Genomic DNA, 16119 nt, shown 5'->3' with positions numbered 1-16119 from the left:
TCATCAGCTGAGGCACCAGGGAAGCCCTTTTCCTGGCTACAGATCACAATTTCCTGTTCTCTGCATGTCTCAAGTCTCTTGCTGAAAACTGGACATTTTAGATAATACAGAGACCTCAGATTCTGCCCCCACATCCCGGTTTTATTGCTTTTCTCTTGGTTTGCTCACTTTGTGTCTCTGTGCCACATTTTGTCTCACACAATTTCAGACCTTTTAATTGTTGTTATATTTGTTATGATCTGTGATCAGTGATCTCTGATGTTGCAAAAAAGATTTATAACTTGCTGAAGGTTCAGATGGTGGTTAGCATTTTTTAGCAATAAAGTATTTTTAATTGGACATGTACATTGTTTTGCTAGGCACAGTGTTGTTGCATGCCTCATACTCTACAATGTAGTATAAATGTAACTTTCATACACACCAGGAAACCAAAAAATGTGTGTGACTTGCTCTGTTGGATTATTTGCCTTATTGTAATGACCTAGAAGCAGACCTGTAGTATCTCTGTGATGTGTCTGTATAAATAAAGTATACTATACATATACAGTTTCAAGATTTTTACATTTTTAAGACATAGAATACTTCTCAGTCTGAAAATAATGCTTTCTTTAAGCTAGATTTGCTCATCATACAAAAAACAACCAAAGAGCCAAAGGCCACAGAAAGCCTTTTACAACGAGCAGGGATGGTCTTGTGATGGGAGACACGGACCTTGCTAGTGTTGGTTGCTGCCTCCTGAGGACCCGGAGGAGGCTGGGCTGGGCTTGTTTGGCTTGTTGTGGGGCTCCCTTTTGGTGCTTCTTATAATGACATAAGAGAACAGATGTAGATACTTCAGGTCATTTAAAACATGTCAGCTAGAGAAAGGTGATGGACACAACCTGTGACTTGCTGCCCTATGTTCAGGGCAAGATTTCACTGATCCAGGGCATACCTCAGAACCCAGAAAGAGAAAAAGAAAGAACAAGACAATATAAAGCAATTTTAACAAAATAGGAGATAAGCAGCCCAGGGTTCTGAAGGTAGTAAAAACCAGAGAGCTTCAGCGTGTGTCAGTTTGTATTTTAAATGCAGTAAATCCTTGACCTCATTTGAAACAGGGGTGTTTTCTAAGAACCAGAATTGTTACCCAGATGCTTGCTTTCTTGCCTTTGGTCCCTGGACTTCATAGATAGCCTTTTGGCCTGTGTTTCTGCTTGGAAGACGCTTTGGAGTGAGTAAAGGAGCACCTGTAATTCTGGGTTGATCGTCCTCATAATCACAGAGGACGTTAGTGTTTAATTGTGTTGAGGGCTCAAAAAGTCAAAAATCTATCTCTTTTCTCTAGGGATTTGCAATCACTCATGCAAAGGTAGTGGGGAGTCACACTCCGAGAATCATCGATGAAGAAGCATTAAATCACATAAGAATTAAGGCTTAGACATTTCCTGCAAAATACTGTCATCAGTGTCTATTTGAAGAAAAGAGCATGTACAGCTTGAATGGTGGTGGTTCGTGGAGGGAATGCTGGCTTTTCTTAACTTGAATGGAAATACTTATGGGAAAGACAGGGCTTACCAGCTGGTTCAGTGGTCAAGAATCCACCTGCCAGTGCAGGAGATGGAAGAGATGTGGGTTTGATCTCCTGGATCCCCCGGAGATTCTCCCCTTGGGAAGATTCCCTGGAGATGGCAACCCACTCCAGTATTCTTCTCTGGAAAATTCCATGGACAGAAGAGCCTAGTGGGCTACAGTCCATGGGGTCACAAAGAGTCTAACACAATGGAGCAAACATGCAAGCAAGCAAGATGGGAAAGACAAGATGACAGGTGTGGGTAAGTGGATGAGAGATTTCTTGGCTGCTAGGACCATGTCAGGCATCCAGGGCTACTTTATAAAACAGCAATCAGAGGACATTCATCTTTGTTGAAGAAAAGCCATGCCATGGCCTGTGTGTTTCTGTGTCCTTAGAGCAGGTGGATCTGTGACTTTTGCTCAGCAGGTGCTGAGTAAATGTCATTAGCGTGATCAATAGAACTTTAAAAAGACAGAGATGTCTTTCCAAGCCACGGTGAGAGAAAGCAGTGCTGTGAGACTGCTGGCTTTGCACAAAAATGAGGAGCTGGGGAAAGACAACTTTGGGAGCTTTTTTCTCCAAAGGCTGTAATTCTTGTCACGTAGAATAAAATGGACCTGTCATGTGACAGATACGTTACCAAATGCATGTGTGTGCCCAGTACACAGTGAGGCCAGACACTGAAACACCAAGGTTGGGGGCAAAGAAAGGTTTGTTGCAAGGCCATACAAGGAGATGGGTGGCTCACACCCCAAACCCCAAACTCCTTGAAGGATTTCAGCAAAGCATTTTTAAAGGCTAAGAGAGGGAGAAGGTGGTGTTGGTTGTTGCAAACTTCTTGGTGCTGGAATCCTGTGTTCTTGCCACTGCCCTCCTAGGTTAGGTCATGATGTGCCTGTAAACCTCCAGCCAGGCACATGTTGTTCTCTATTCTGCAACTTTTTGTCTCTTCAAGAATGGAAAAGTGTTATACCTTTAAAGGTGAGAGTCTTGAGAATGGGCTATCTTGAATATTTCAAGCTATTAGGCCACATTTTTTTTTTGATTGGAGGATAATTGCTTTACAATTTTGTGCCAGTTTCTGCCAAATATCAGTGTGAATCAACCATATATATGTGTGTGTCCCCTCGCTCTTGTACATCCCTCCCACCCCATCCCACCCCTCTAGGTTGTCACAGAGCACTAGATTTGAGCTCCCTATTACTTAAAGAGTAATAGAATACAAAGGTTAAAGTAAAAGAAACAGATCCAATGTGGAGTCAGGTTTGTCCCTATTATAGATAGAATCTCGATGCCTGATACAGTTCCTTTCTTTGAGGTTGCATGAAAGAACAAAGTTGGGGAAGAAAGAAATTTGGCAAGAGATAGGGAGGTGTGTGGAGAAGGCAATGGCATCCCACTCCAGTACTGTTGCCTGGAAAATCCCATGGATGGAGGAGCCTGGTAGGCTGCAGTCCATCAGGTCACTAAGAGTCAGACACGACTGAAGCAACTTAGCAGCAGCAGCAGCAGCAGGAAGGTGTGTCCTTGTTTTGATGAAGTTGACAGATGCCTCTGAATGATTAAGTCCGCGTTTTTCCAGAAACTTTTCCAGAAACACTACTGTATTTTTCTTCAATGAGGATCTTACTCTATGACTCATTTCAGTAACTCATAGTTTTATTCCACATTTGTAAATTAAGTTTGGTCAGGTAGCCTGTGTGATTCCTATGGTAGAACTACATGTCACCTATAACAGAAGGAAAAAAACACATCTAAATGTTTCAAATACGCAAAAACAAACCTCCAGCTAAAGAGGGATCATTAGTCTTACATTGCAGCATGATTCAAATAATGTGTGAAACAAAGTAAATTTAAGTATGATGGAAATTCAGGATTCTATCATATTTGTGCATCAAATCTAAGTTATTCATCATGAAATGCTAATATTTTGATAAATGACTAGTTATAATACTTAGACTTTATTCAGAAGGAGAATAAACTGAAGCAGAAATGTATGGTTTTAGATAGTTTTTTAAAATTTTCATATGCTATAGATACAAAAATATTTTCTTTTACTGTGTGTGTGTTTCTTTTAAAGTTAGAAATGAAAATCTGTTTGCCTTAGGGAAGGAACTAAGAACTTAGCACGTGTATTAAAATTGTTTATTTCAGCACGACCAAGAACTTAAAAATGTGACCCTGGAATAAATAAGTATGGCTATTTTTATAAGTTCTTACAAACCAGAAAACTCCTCCCCCAAATATGTCAGGCTTAATTTTCTGCTCTGTGGAGCACAGCTAGTAGAATAGCAAAAGCCAGTGACATTTTCCGCAGTGTGAGCTGCCAACCACTAGAAGCCCGTGGCAGTGTTTAAATCTACAGCAAACAAGCTAACAATTGGTGGAGAGAGGATTATGTAATTCTTCTTTAATATTCCTTTCTGTGGCGTTTGCATCACTATCAGAATCATAAAGGCAGAACTGGGGACTGTGTGCTAAGGTTTAGCCACAAGCCCATATCATGTTTATGCTGCTCTGCAGGTTTCTGGGGTTAACCTCTTCATCTTTTACTAGAGTCCTAATGAAATGGACTGTATTGAGATGTGCAGCCTTATGGTGTGTTAGGGCTATGATTTCAGTGGTCATTATTTTTGCAGAGTGGCCTATATTCATTCCAGAGTCTCCTGGGGAGCATTAATTAGTAAGGTAATAACACGTTGCTACCTGGGTTCTGATAAATGCTTCAGTAATTAGATCCAGCCTGCAAATTGAAACATTGGTAATGGCTTAGGAAGAATTGAGTTCAGAGAAACTGAGAAACTCTATTGTGTGAAAAGAGTAGAAAAGCAAAAGTGTTAGTTGCTCAGTGGTGTCCGACTCTTTGCGACCCCCATGGATTGTAGCCCGTCAGGCTCCCCTGTCTCTGGAATTTTCCAGGCAAGGATACTGGAGTGGGTTGCCATTTCCTTCTCCATATGAAAAGAATAGATCAAAAGTCAAAAGAGGACTATTGAAATATAATGGACCAAAATATTTATATATTATGAAACTCTATCAAAGTTCTAGGGGAAATAAGAAAATGGTCCTATGTTTAAGATGGATTTAGAAAAGGCAGAGGAACCGAAAAGAAAATTGTCAACATCCATTGGGTTGTAGAAAAAGCAAGAGAATTCCAGAAAAACATCTACTTCTCCTTCATTGACTATGCTAAAGCCTTTGACTGTGTGGATCTCAACAAACTGGAAAATTCTTGAAGATATGGGAATACCAGACCACCTAACCTGCCTCCTGAGAAATCTGTATGCAAGACAAGAAACAACAGAACCAGAAATGGAACAACAGACTGTTTCCAAATCGGGAAAGGAGTATATCAAGGCTGTAGATTGTCACCCTATGTATTTAACTTATATGCAGAGTACATCACGCGAGATCTGGAATCAAGATTGCCAGGAGAAATATCAATAACCTCAGATGTAAATGACACCATCCTCATGGCAGAAAGCAAAGAAGAACTAAGAGCCTCTTGATGAAAGTGAAAGAGGAGAGTGAAAAAGCTGGCTTAAAACTCAACATTCAAAGCACTAATAAGATCATGGCATCTGGTCCCATCACTTCGTGGCAAATAAATGGGGAAACAATGGAAACAGTGAGAGGCTTTATTTTCTTGGGCTCCAAAATCACTGCAGGTGGTGACTACAGCCATGAAATTAAAAGATGCTTGCTCCTTGGAAGAAAACCTATGACCAACATGGACAGCATATTAAAAAGCAGATACATTACTTTGCTGACAGAGGTCCATCTAGTCAAAGCTATGGTTTTTCCAGTACTCATGTATGGATGCGAGAGTTGGACCATAAAGAAGGCTGAGCACTGAAGAGTTGATGCTTTTGAACTGTGGTGTTGGAGAAGACTCTTGAGAGTCCTTGGACTACAAGGAGATCAAACCAGTCAATCCTAAAGGAAATCAACTGAATATTCATTGGAAGGACTGAAGCTGAATCTCCAATACTTTGGCTACCTGATGTGAAGAACTGACTCATTAGAAAAGACCCCGATGCTGGGAAAGATTGAAAGCAAGAGGGAAAGGGCACGACAGAGGATGAGATGGTTGGATGGCATCACCAACTTGATGGACATGAATTTGAGCAAACTCCAGGAGTTGGTGACGGACATAGAAGCCTGGCCTGCTGCAGTCCACGGGTCGCAAACAGTTGGACCTGACAGTGACTGACCTGAACTGAAATGGTCCTGTGACAGTTCCTTTTTTGTTCCTGGGTCTGGCAATGACATTTTAGTAATTGCCTCACTTACCTGGCAATTGTGTTGAACAGAAGGGTGATAAATAAGTAAAATTTCTGGATAATGGAAACATATCCCAGCTGCCAGATTGAATTTATTGTATTATTTTGCTTTTTATAATTGACTGTGTATGTGTTTCCCAGTTTTTTCTCTTCACAGAAGATATTGCTTGTAACTGAACTTTTTCTTTTTGTGTTTCCTTTATGGAATTTAGAAAAAAAATACATTGGTACCCGGCCATGCTCAAGACACTGTATTATAGGACCTGTGAGTATAGAGGCTGATGGAGACCTTGAGCATTTTATATGCTCTTGCTAGATGTCAGTACCTCTGTGACTAGTCCCTACTTTTCCTATGTCAAGTGTGGCTTTAGAGATATTGTAGTATTTTGTCTTCTGGGACAGAATGTGAAATCCAAAAGGAAAAGGACTGTTTATTATTCACTTTTTTTAAAGTATAACTTTCAGAGGAAAAAATCATGGAGGACTACAGTTCAAAAAGATTTCAAATAAATGTTAGTTGATTGAGTTGGTGGAAATGGAAAATTCTAGAAATTTCACAATTATTGAGGGAAAATGTGATTACATTTTTTAATGTTAAGGAGAATTTAAATATGTTTTGCATTCGTAGCTTTATATAGCTGGAAGTATTTATTTAGAAAAAATATAATGCATTATTTTATTATGCCTCATTTTAAGTTTGTCTTTTTCCTAAACAATCAGATTTGGTACACATATTTTTTCTAAGACATCCCAGAGTACTGAACTGTTGAGTATCCAATAACATTTCCCTTAATTTTTTGGAAAAGAAATAAACACTTTGAATGGATGGAATAGTCAGCATTTACTATAAGAGAAAGGATAATATCTTTTCTCACTCTTAAGAGTAATGAAGAGAGCTAAGCATCCATTTTCAGCAAAGGAGCTGGACAATAAAAACCATTCTTTTCCTTTTTTCTGTTATATGATGGAGAAATGGATTCTCAGAAATTAATACCCAATTTTAATTGCATCCCTTGGAAAACTCTGTCTGATAGGTAAAATATTTAAACTATGAAAATGAAGACAAGAGGATTCATTCAAGAAAAAAAAATTTTAATTTTTACTGATTAATTACTTACATACAATATGACACATGCATGTACATGAATGTTAAAATGTACAGCTTAATGAATACAAGGTTGCCGGGGTCCAGCCCCGGCTGATCCAGTGTATTCGAAGGAGAGACGGCCTAGGCGACTATTTATATGCTAATTAGAGATATAAAAAATAATAGAATGAGGATAGCTCAGTAGGAAAATTCAGTGGAGAAAAGAGGCTGAGTAGCTTGGTTTATGCAGGAGACCAATAAAACTTCAAGACAAGAAGTTTGCACCACTTACGTAGGCCGCAGGCGCCCTCTCGAATAGCGGAAGGTGCCTCACCCTAGACACCTTCTCGAGTGGGTCTTAGAAGCCCAGGCATAATTAGTAAGCGTGGTGGGTTCCGCGCTGCAGATGGAGACTTCAGCCAGAATGTGAAAAGAATGACATGGGGAGACCAAGCGCTGGTGAGCAAGGCCCATAGCTTTATTTTCAACAGGGGTTTTTATACCCTAAGTTACACATAGAGGATAATAGGGGATGCAAAGTCAGCAGTTTTTGATCCTTATCAAAAACCAGGGTTTCTTTCCTGCAAATTTATCGTATACAAATGGTTTAGGTGATTTACATCATCTTCTGGCCAGAAGGCCTACTAACATTTTATGACTCTTGACAAGGACTTATCAACAAAGACTTATTTTCTCTAAGAGTAATTATTTTAAGGTTTGGCGCCATCTTCCGAAGATAAAATTGCATTCCTATAGGGCGGATGTATAATGGGTTTACAACAAAGGAAAGAATTTATTACCTTAAGCGTCTAAATTTACTAACACCAAGGCCACTACTTATTTTTTCTACATACCAACTATTAATTAATACATATTCAAGGATACAATTCAGGGGATGTGAAAACTTGGCAACAAGCATTGGCTCATCAATGAAATCCTTTACTAGTCTTATTCTGACAGTTTCTAATTCTCTGAGAGGCTCTAAGCTATTTGAATATCTTAAGCTTCCCGTGCCTCTGGAGGCTGGGAGACTGTAAACAATCGTATGCATAGCTGTAGGAGTCCGGGTAAACTTGTCAGGCGAGTTAGAGAGCCATCTGAGGGGTTTGGATTTAAACACTCCTAGTTGCCCAGGAACTTTATTAATTGGAGCTGTAAGTTAGCTCTTTGACAGAGAGAGCGAGATGGTGGTGGGGGACAGCCCCCAGTAAAGTCAGAGGTGAGAGCACAAAGCAATAAAGTAGGCAGACTCTGGTTTTTTGGGGGATAGATGCTCGAGAATATCCGGGCGGACTCCTGAGGCTCGATCCCGCCTTTGCATATGCCGAGCCTCCTTCCTCATGAGCTCACCGGCTCCTGGCTCCTGGCACAAGGTGTTACTACACCTGTATAACCCCTACTGATAGGAAGACACACCTGTATAACCCCTACTGATAGGAAGACACAGAATATTATCACCAGCTCAAAGAACTCCCTTGCTGCATTTCTGAATACCTTCCAGAAGTAATCAGTATAATGCATTTTTTTTTTTTTACTATAAATTAGTGTCATCGGTTTCTTGAGTTTATGTCATTGGAATGATAAACTGTGTTCTTTTGAATTTTTTTAACTATGTAGTATGTCTGGTTGCTCTTTGCAGTAGGCAACAGTTGTTTGTTCTTTATGGCTAAAGAGCAGTCAATTTTATAACTGGTGCAATTTATTAACTGATTCTATTGTTGATAGACATTTGCTTTGATGCTAAGTTTTGGCTTTTATGAATAAAACAGCTATGATGATTCTTCTGTCCAATTTACACGTGGACCAGTCATATAAGAATTCCACTTCCTTTATATCATTTTCAACACTTGGTTTTTGTAATTTTAGCCATTTTTCTAGAAGCTGTCTTGTTTTACCTCTCATGTTAGTCTACAGTCTACTTGGAATTATTTTTTCCATTTTGGATATAGTGTGGGAGAAGTAGTCCTTTTTTTCATTTTCAATCAAGTGCTACTTATTGGAAAACTTGACTCGTTGTTTTCCATACTGAATGGGATGGCATCTTTGTCATAAACGAGACAGCCATATATGTGGTGAGTTCTTGACTTTGTTCTGTTTTTTATTTTTAAAATTTATTTTAATTGGAGGATAATTGCTTTACGGTGTTGCATTGGTTTCTGCCAAATATCAGCATAAATCAGCCATAAGGATACATATATGTTCCCTCCTTCTTTAAACTCCCTCCCACCTTCCACCCCATCGCACTCCTCTAGGTTTTCACAGAGCCCAGATTGAGCTCCCTGTGTTCTACAGCAACTTCCCATTAACTATTATTCATACAATAATGTATGAATAATACCTATTCTCTTAATAATAACGTAATAATAGCATTATGTTAATGTTATTCTCTTAATTAGTTCCACACTTTCCTGCCCCTGGCTATGCATAAGTCCATTCTCTATGTCTGAGTCTCGATTGCTGCCCTTCAGATACGTTCATCAGTACCATTTTTCTGGTTTCCGTATATATGCGTTAATATATGATATCTCTGTAACAGGCTCTAGGTTCATCCACCTCGCTAGAACTGACTCAAGTTTGTTCCTTTTAATAGCTGAGTAACATTCCATTGTATATATGTACCACATCTTCTTTATCCATTCATCTGTCAGTAGAATCTAGGTTGCTTCCATGTCCTAGCTATTGTAAATAGTGCTTCAGTGAACATTGGGGTACATATGTCTTTTTCAGTTATCGTTTTCTCAGGGTATATGTTCTGTAGTGAGATTTCTGGGTCACATGGTAGTTTTATTCCTAGTTTTTCTGAAGAAATCTTCATACTGTTCTCTATCACTTCAGTCCAGTCGCTCAGTCATGTCCGACTCTTTGCAACCCCATGGACTGCAGCACGCCAGGCCTCCCTGTCCATCACCAACTCCCGAAGTTTGCTCAAACTCATGTTCATCGAGTCAGTGATGCCATTCAGCCATCTCATCCTCTGTGGTCCCCTTCTTTTCCTGCCTTCAATTTTTCCCAGCCTCAGGGTCTTTCCTAATGAGTCACTTCTTCTCATCAGGTGGCCAAAGTATTGGAGTTACAGCTTCAGCATCAGTCCTTCCAATGAATATTCAGGACTGATCTCCTTTAGGGTGGACTGGTTGGATCTCCTTGCAGTCCAAGGGACTCTCAAGAGTCTTCTCCAACACCACAGTTCAAAAACATCAATTCTTCGGCATTCAGCATTCTTTACAGTCCCAACTGTCACATCCATACATGACCACTGGAAAAACCATAGCTTTGATTAGATGGACCTTCTCCATAGTGTCTATATCAGTTTATATCCCTACCAACAGTGCAAGACGGTTTCCTTTTCTCCACGTCCTTTCCAGCTGTTCTGTTTTATAAGTTAGTAATGTAAAGCTATTTCCAACACCCTTTTATTTACTGTAGAGATGTGGTATTGCTCAATTTCATTTTCCTTCTTTGTCTTATGAAGAGTTTAAAAAAACAACTTTTGGCATAGTTGGTTTTTTCCATTATAAAACTTGCTTCTACTCAATTGTTTTCATATTCATTTTTATTCTTTTCTTTCACCTATTTGAATTTAGTTTGCTATTTACTTCCCAAGTACTTTTGAAATGTTTTTAAACTTTCATTTTGAAGTAAGTTGAGTTACAAAACGTTTGCAAAAGTAGGACATAGAGATCTTATAAACTTATCACCCAGCTTCACTACATGTTGACATCTTACGTAACTGTAGTACAATTAAAAAATCATGAAATTAATATTAGCTATAAAAATCAGTACCACTTATAAGCCTTCTTTAAATTTTTCCAGTTGTGCCACAGATGTCTTTTTCCTATTTCAGGATCAAATCTAGGATGACATATTGTATTAGCTGTCATATCTCTTTATTCTCCTTTGACTTGAGAAACTTCTCTAGACTTTGTCTATCTTTATGACCTTGGCATTTCTGAAAAGTGCTGGCCAGTTAATTTGAGGAATGTCTTTCAATTTGTATTTGTCTGATGTTTCTTCATGATGAAATTTAGATTACTCGTTTTTGGCAAGAATACCCCAGAAGTGATGGTGTGACCTCAGTGAATCATATAAGGAGGTAAACGATGTGGATGTGCCTTATTCCTAGTGGTGATAAGTTTGATCACTTAATTGAGGTGGAGTTTATCAGTTTTCTGCACTCTAAATTTACATTTTTTTGCCCTTTGTAGTTCGTAAGTTTCTTGTGGGAAGACAGTTTGAAATACACAGGTATCCTGTTTTCTCATATATCTTTGCCCACTAATTTTAGCTTCCATCACTGACTCATGGCTCTGTAACAGTTATTACGGTGGTGGTTATGAGAGGTTGATTTTTCTATTTGCATCATTCCTTCTGTATTTATTAATTTGAATTTTACTCTAAGAGTGAGCTATCTCACCCTTATTTATTTGTTCAATCACTTACGTGGAGTATGAACTCAAGAATATTTGTTATTGCTTGAGATAAAGTTCATGATGATTATCTGGCCGTCAGGAGCACCTTCAGGCTGGCTCCTGCTTCCTTTTGACCTGCCATCACAATTTGAGCACTGTGCTGACTTTCTGGCCCCACAGGATCCTGAGGACTTATCTTGCCCCATTCCCTTGTCACGCTCATCTCTGCCACGATCCTGAGATCAGCCTTCCTCCCAGGATTTTGGGTTCCTCTTATTGAAGAAGAATACTTGGAAACCAAGTTCTGGGTTCTTGGTGTGTTCAACAAATTTTCACAATTGCTTCTAGGATTTCTCTCCCCTGACAGAAATAGGAGATAGTTGTGTATATACAAACACACACATGTGCACATACACATGTCTATATCTGTCTTATATCTATTTGTGTGTATACACACGCACACACATAATCATGAGTTCATATTGATGTATCTGATTCTAGTCCATCATCAGAGTTCATTCTAGCCCATTTCTGTTTCTAGTAGCTCTTGTTTTTAACACCAAGAAACTTTGTTTATTATCCTCAATGTATTTATTAACTCAGTCTGAAAATGTACATAAAGTAGTTTCACAATTGCAATTGTATACCTCTGTGAAAAACCAAATCTTTAACTAGAGTGCAGTATGCGTACAGTTCTTTTTGTCTGCAGCTTTAACATATGCAATCAGAACACTGTTTCTGAAGTTTACTTAGGTTAGTTCTGTTGTTCCCCATCTTTTTCATTATGCTTATGTTACTTATTTATAATGCAGTGTCTATGGAAGGTCTTAATTTATGAATATTGTCATCTTCTGTTGCCTTACCAAATTCTTTTATTATTTGAGGTACTGTTTATATTGATTCTTTAGCATTTTCCAGGTATCATATCAACTAGTAGTAATAGTTTTACCACTTATTATTCTTGATTTATTTCATCTGATTGCATTTGCTAATACTAATAATAAAGTGAAAAATAAAAGAGCTACCGGACCTCCTCCAGAAAATATAAAATGTAAATATAAAATATTTACAAACTATTAAAACTTTGGTTTATGTTCTATTAAGAAAACAAGATTTGGTATTGTTATATCTAGAAAAAAAGGAAACCATAGAAAAACAGTCTAGAAGAAAATGCACCGTATTATTAGCAATGATTATGGCCGAAATTGAAGTGGAACTAAAAAGCCTCTTGATGAAAGTGAAAGTGGAGAGTGAAAAAGTTGGCTTAAAGCTCAACATTCAGAAAACGAAGATCATGGCATCTGGTCCCATCACTTCATGGGAAATTGATGGGGAAACAGTAGAAACAGTGTCAGACTTTATTTTTCGGGGCTCCAAAATCACTGCAGATGGTGACTGCAGCCATGAAATTAAAAGACGCTTACTCCTTGGAAGGAAAGTTATGACCAACCTAGATAGCATATTCAAAAGCAGAGACATTACTTTGCCAACAAAGAGGTCCGTCTAGTCAAGGCTATGGTTTTTCCTGTGGTCATGTATGGATGTGAGAGTTGGACTGTGAAGAAGGCTGAGCGCCGCAGAATTGATGCTTTTGAACTGTGGTGTTGGAGAAGACTCTTGAGAGTCCCTTGGACTGCAAGGAGATCCAACCAGTCCATTCTGAAGGAGATCAGCCCTGGGATTTCTTTGGAAGGAATGATGCTAAAGCTGAAACTCCAATACTTTGGCCACCTCATGCGAAGAGTTGACTCATTGGAAAGACTCTGATGCTGGGAGGGATTGGGGGCAAGAGGAGAAGGGGATGACAGAGGATGAGATGGCTGGATGGCATCACTGACTCGATGGACGTGAGTCTGAGTGAACTCCAGGAGTTGGTGATGGACAGAGAGGCCTGGCGTGCTGCGATTCATGGGGTCACAAAGAGTCAGACACGACTGAGCGACTGATCTGATCTGATGATGATGTAGTTAAATATTTTTATAAATATTTGTATTAACTGTATTTTATTCTCTGCAGATCTGTAATGAAGATACTAATTTTACAATGAAAACATAATTTTTATCAATTTGACTTTAGTACACAGTCATCTTTGTTCTGTAAATTTAACTGTAAGCAATTTGAAAAAGTTGCCTTTTATCTTTTCATGATGGTAAATTACACCATGAATCAGATCCTTCATGATAGAGAGGGAGAGAAATTTCTTTGGATGTTGTTTTAATATGTTTGTTTCATGTGCTGAAACTTACTAATTTGTTTCTGAATCACTCTGTCTCCTAAAACTTAGTAAATTTGAGATACATTTATAAAAATAGCATTTTATATTAAATAGTTAAACTTGCCATATTTCCTGCTTTTCTGTGGAGAACATCAAACTATGACAGGCAGCCCCCCAATATGAAAGCATTCAGATGCAACAGGAATGTTGAAGAGCATCAGACCTGGTTTAAGTGCCAGTGCTACTACTTTGTTGTCTAACTTCAGCAAATTGCTAATTCCCCAAGTCTGTCTCCTTATCTAGAAAATAAAAGGAGTAACGTCTATTCTGAGGATGAAGTGAGGTCATTTCTATAAAGCACCAACCCAGTGCTTTATATTATGTGCTCAGTAAATGGACAATAATCTTCCTAACTTGTAACCAAGAATAGGAAAAAAAAAAAGAAGGAATAAAATACCTGCTCTTCATGGATCACTGTTAAAAGCATTTTATTTGTATTCATGATTCTTTCCGTAGCCCTCTGTGGAGGGCACATATAGCTTCTCGAAAAGATAGCATGGGTGGCTGGGCTGTGACATGAAGTTTGTTCCTCTGACCTGGAGACCGTGCTCTTGATGTCTAAATGAGCCTGCCTCTGAGCTGTGAGTGTAAAGAGGAGAGTAAGGCTGCTATTCATGTGTATAAATAATGTTGGAAACTCGGTTAACAGATTTGCATTTCTTGTGTTGCAGGTGAATGGTGCTTTTGAGCACCTTCTGTGAGTACCACTCACACCTGTTTCGGGGATACTTTCTCCAAAGGATCAGCAAGCATCCAGTTCAATCTCAGATTCATGGGGTTGCTGCAGACCAGACACTGCTTGTCTCACTAAGACAAGGTGAATGTTTAAATATTTACTTCCTCTTGAGGATGATTTTTGATGTCATGACCTCTTCTGAAATATTTCTGCCTTGGTATCAGTCAGAAAGTTACAGTAACTAAATAGAGCCGTGGCAGAGGGAAAAAATAGGCTACTGTAAAAAGACTTTGGTATATTGATTGCTATATTTATTAGATAAACGTGTGCTGATATGTTTGGAGATATTTTTTATTACTTAATGTAAAGTATAATGTGTTAACATTATTGCAAGGGGAATTTCATGACAAGCATTCTTCTTTTAAAATATAACTGCAGTTTGATTTTATGAAACCTGTAATTGCTACAAACTATGCTGTTTCTACTGCTATAAAATCAGTAACGAAACTGGAGAGGCTATCTCTTGGAAACTGGTTGTGATAAAAATGTACCAAATATGATTATCTTTATGCAAATCCTGCCCTGACTGTGAGCTTTCCTTACCTGTACTAGTAGTGCATGTAACTTTACTTCTGCATACCTTCTTCTTAAAGGTTAAAACTTTCTGTTCCAATGTACGAAATTGCCGGTCAGTCCATTTGGGGTTAATCATTGAAACAGGATTGAGGCTGGGAAAAGGTGGTAAAATCGAATCGAGTTGCAGTGTTAGAATAGTTCCTGCTGGGATTGTTTGGGGAGATGAAGAGAAGAGCAAGATGACTTTGCATCACTTAGAAAGATGGTCCAGTGGCCACTATATGGGCAGAAAAGAAGGGATGAAATAGGTGTTTTGGTCATGACATGAGGTTATCTTGGGTGGATGGATGTTGAGAAATAAAGGTTATTGAAATGTTTTCCTTCTTAAGTATATGACTTATTCTGCATCTCAGGTATCCGAGATTCAAGGTGAGTCAGTACCTCTGAGAATGAAATAGACATTTTCATGGACTAGACCTCTTGGAATGGATATTCGTGTACAATGTGTAACAGTTGTTCAAGTATTTCATATACAATGTAGGGGAAGGGATGTCATGAAGATTTCCCGGTGAGCACAGCCTGGGAGATGAAAATGAGGAAAATGCCCCTGGTCATAGCATGGTGGCTGATTACATGGGCTATAGGGGACCAGATCAATTTTTCTGGCTTGCGTCCTGATACTGCCACCTTTTGGCAACAACTCCTGTGGTAGTGCTGCTACTGCTTTAGATCTTCCCTGTAGCTCAGATGGTAAAGAATCTGCCTGCAGTGCAGGAGACCTGGGTTTGATCCCTGGGTCAGGAAGATCCTCTGGAGAAGGGAATGGCAATCCACTCCAGTATTCTTGCTTGGAGAATCCCATGGATGGAGGAGCCTGGCGGGCTACAGTTCATGGGGTCGCAAAGAGTCGGACACGACTGAGCGACTGACACTGCTGCTACACTGCTACCTGTGGTAGCTGTGAAAATTAATTGAACTAATTTTCAAATTAGCACACAATAAGTGTTCAAAAATGGGTATGATTGTGCAAGTATTTTTAAGGACTTTTTTTTTTGGTAAGGACTTTTGCAGTTTGACCAATTCTTGATCTTATTATCATTTTCTCTGTGAGGACTTAAATTTCTTATCTGTACACCTGCCTACGGTGTTGATTTTTCCTTAATCTCACCTGGCCAGCCCAGTTGGAAAGACATTACTGTATTTTTCAAGAGGAGATGGTTGGCTTTCAAATATGGCATGTATTATATTTCTCAAGATC

The 16119-nt window shown here is 38.9% G+C and overlaps 1 protein-coding gene across 4 annotated transcripts in view; it reads left to right on the top strand.

The window, feature by feature from the left end:
* Positions 1-16119, top strand: part of DLGAP1 (DLG associated protein 1) — a 793561-nt gene that overhangs the window by 102593 nt on the left and 674849 nt on the right. For all 4 annotated transcript variants that reach the window (XM_086373120.1, XM_086373122.1, XM_086373121.1 and 1 more), the window contains one exon: positions 14281-14426. The gene's annotated coding sequence lies outside the window, so the exon portion shown is untranslated. The remainder of the gene's footprint in view (positions 1-14280; positions 14427-16119) is intronic.

Source organism: Bos grunniens, chromosome 24, assembly GCF_055505025.1.
Source record: "Bos grunniens cultivar Pamir isolate PY7600 chromosome 24, Bosgru_T2T1.0, whole genome shotgun sequence".
Taxonomy (NCBI): Eukaryota; Metazoa; Chordata; class Mammalia; order Artiodactyla; family Bovidae; genus Bos; species Bos grunniens.
The sequence above is the reverse complement of the archived record's forward strand: the minus strand, read 5'-3'. Positions and strand labels throughout refer to the sequence as shown.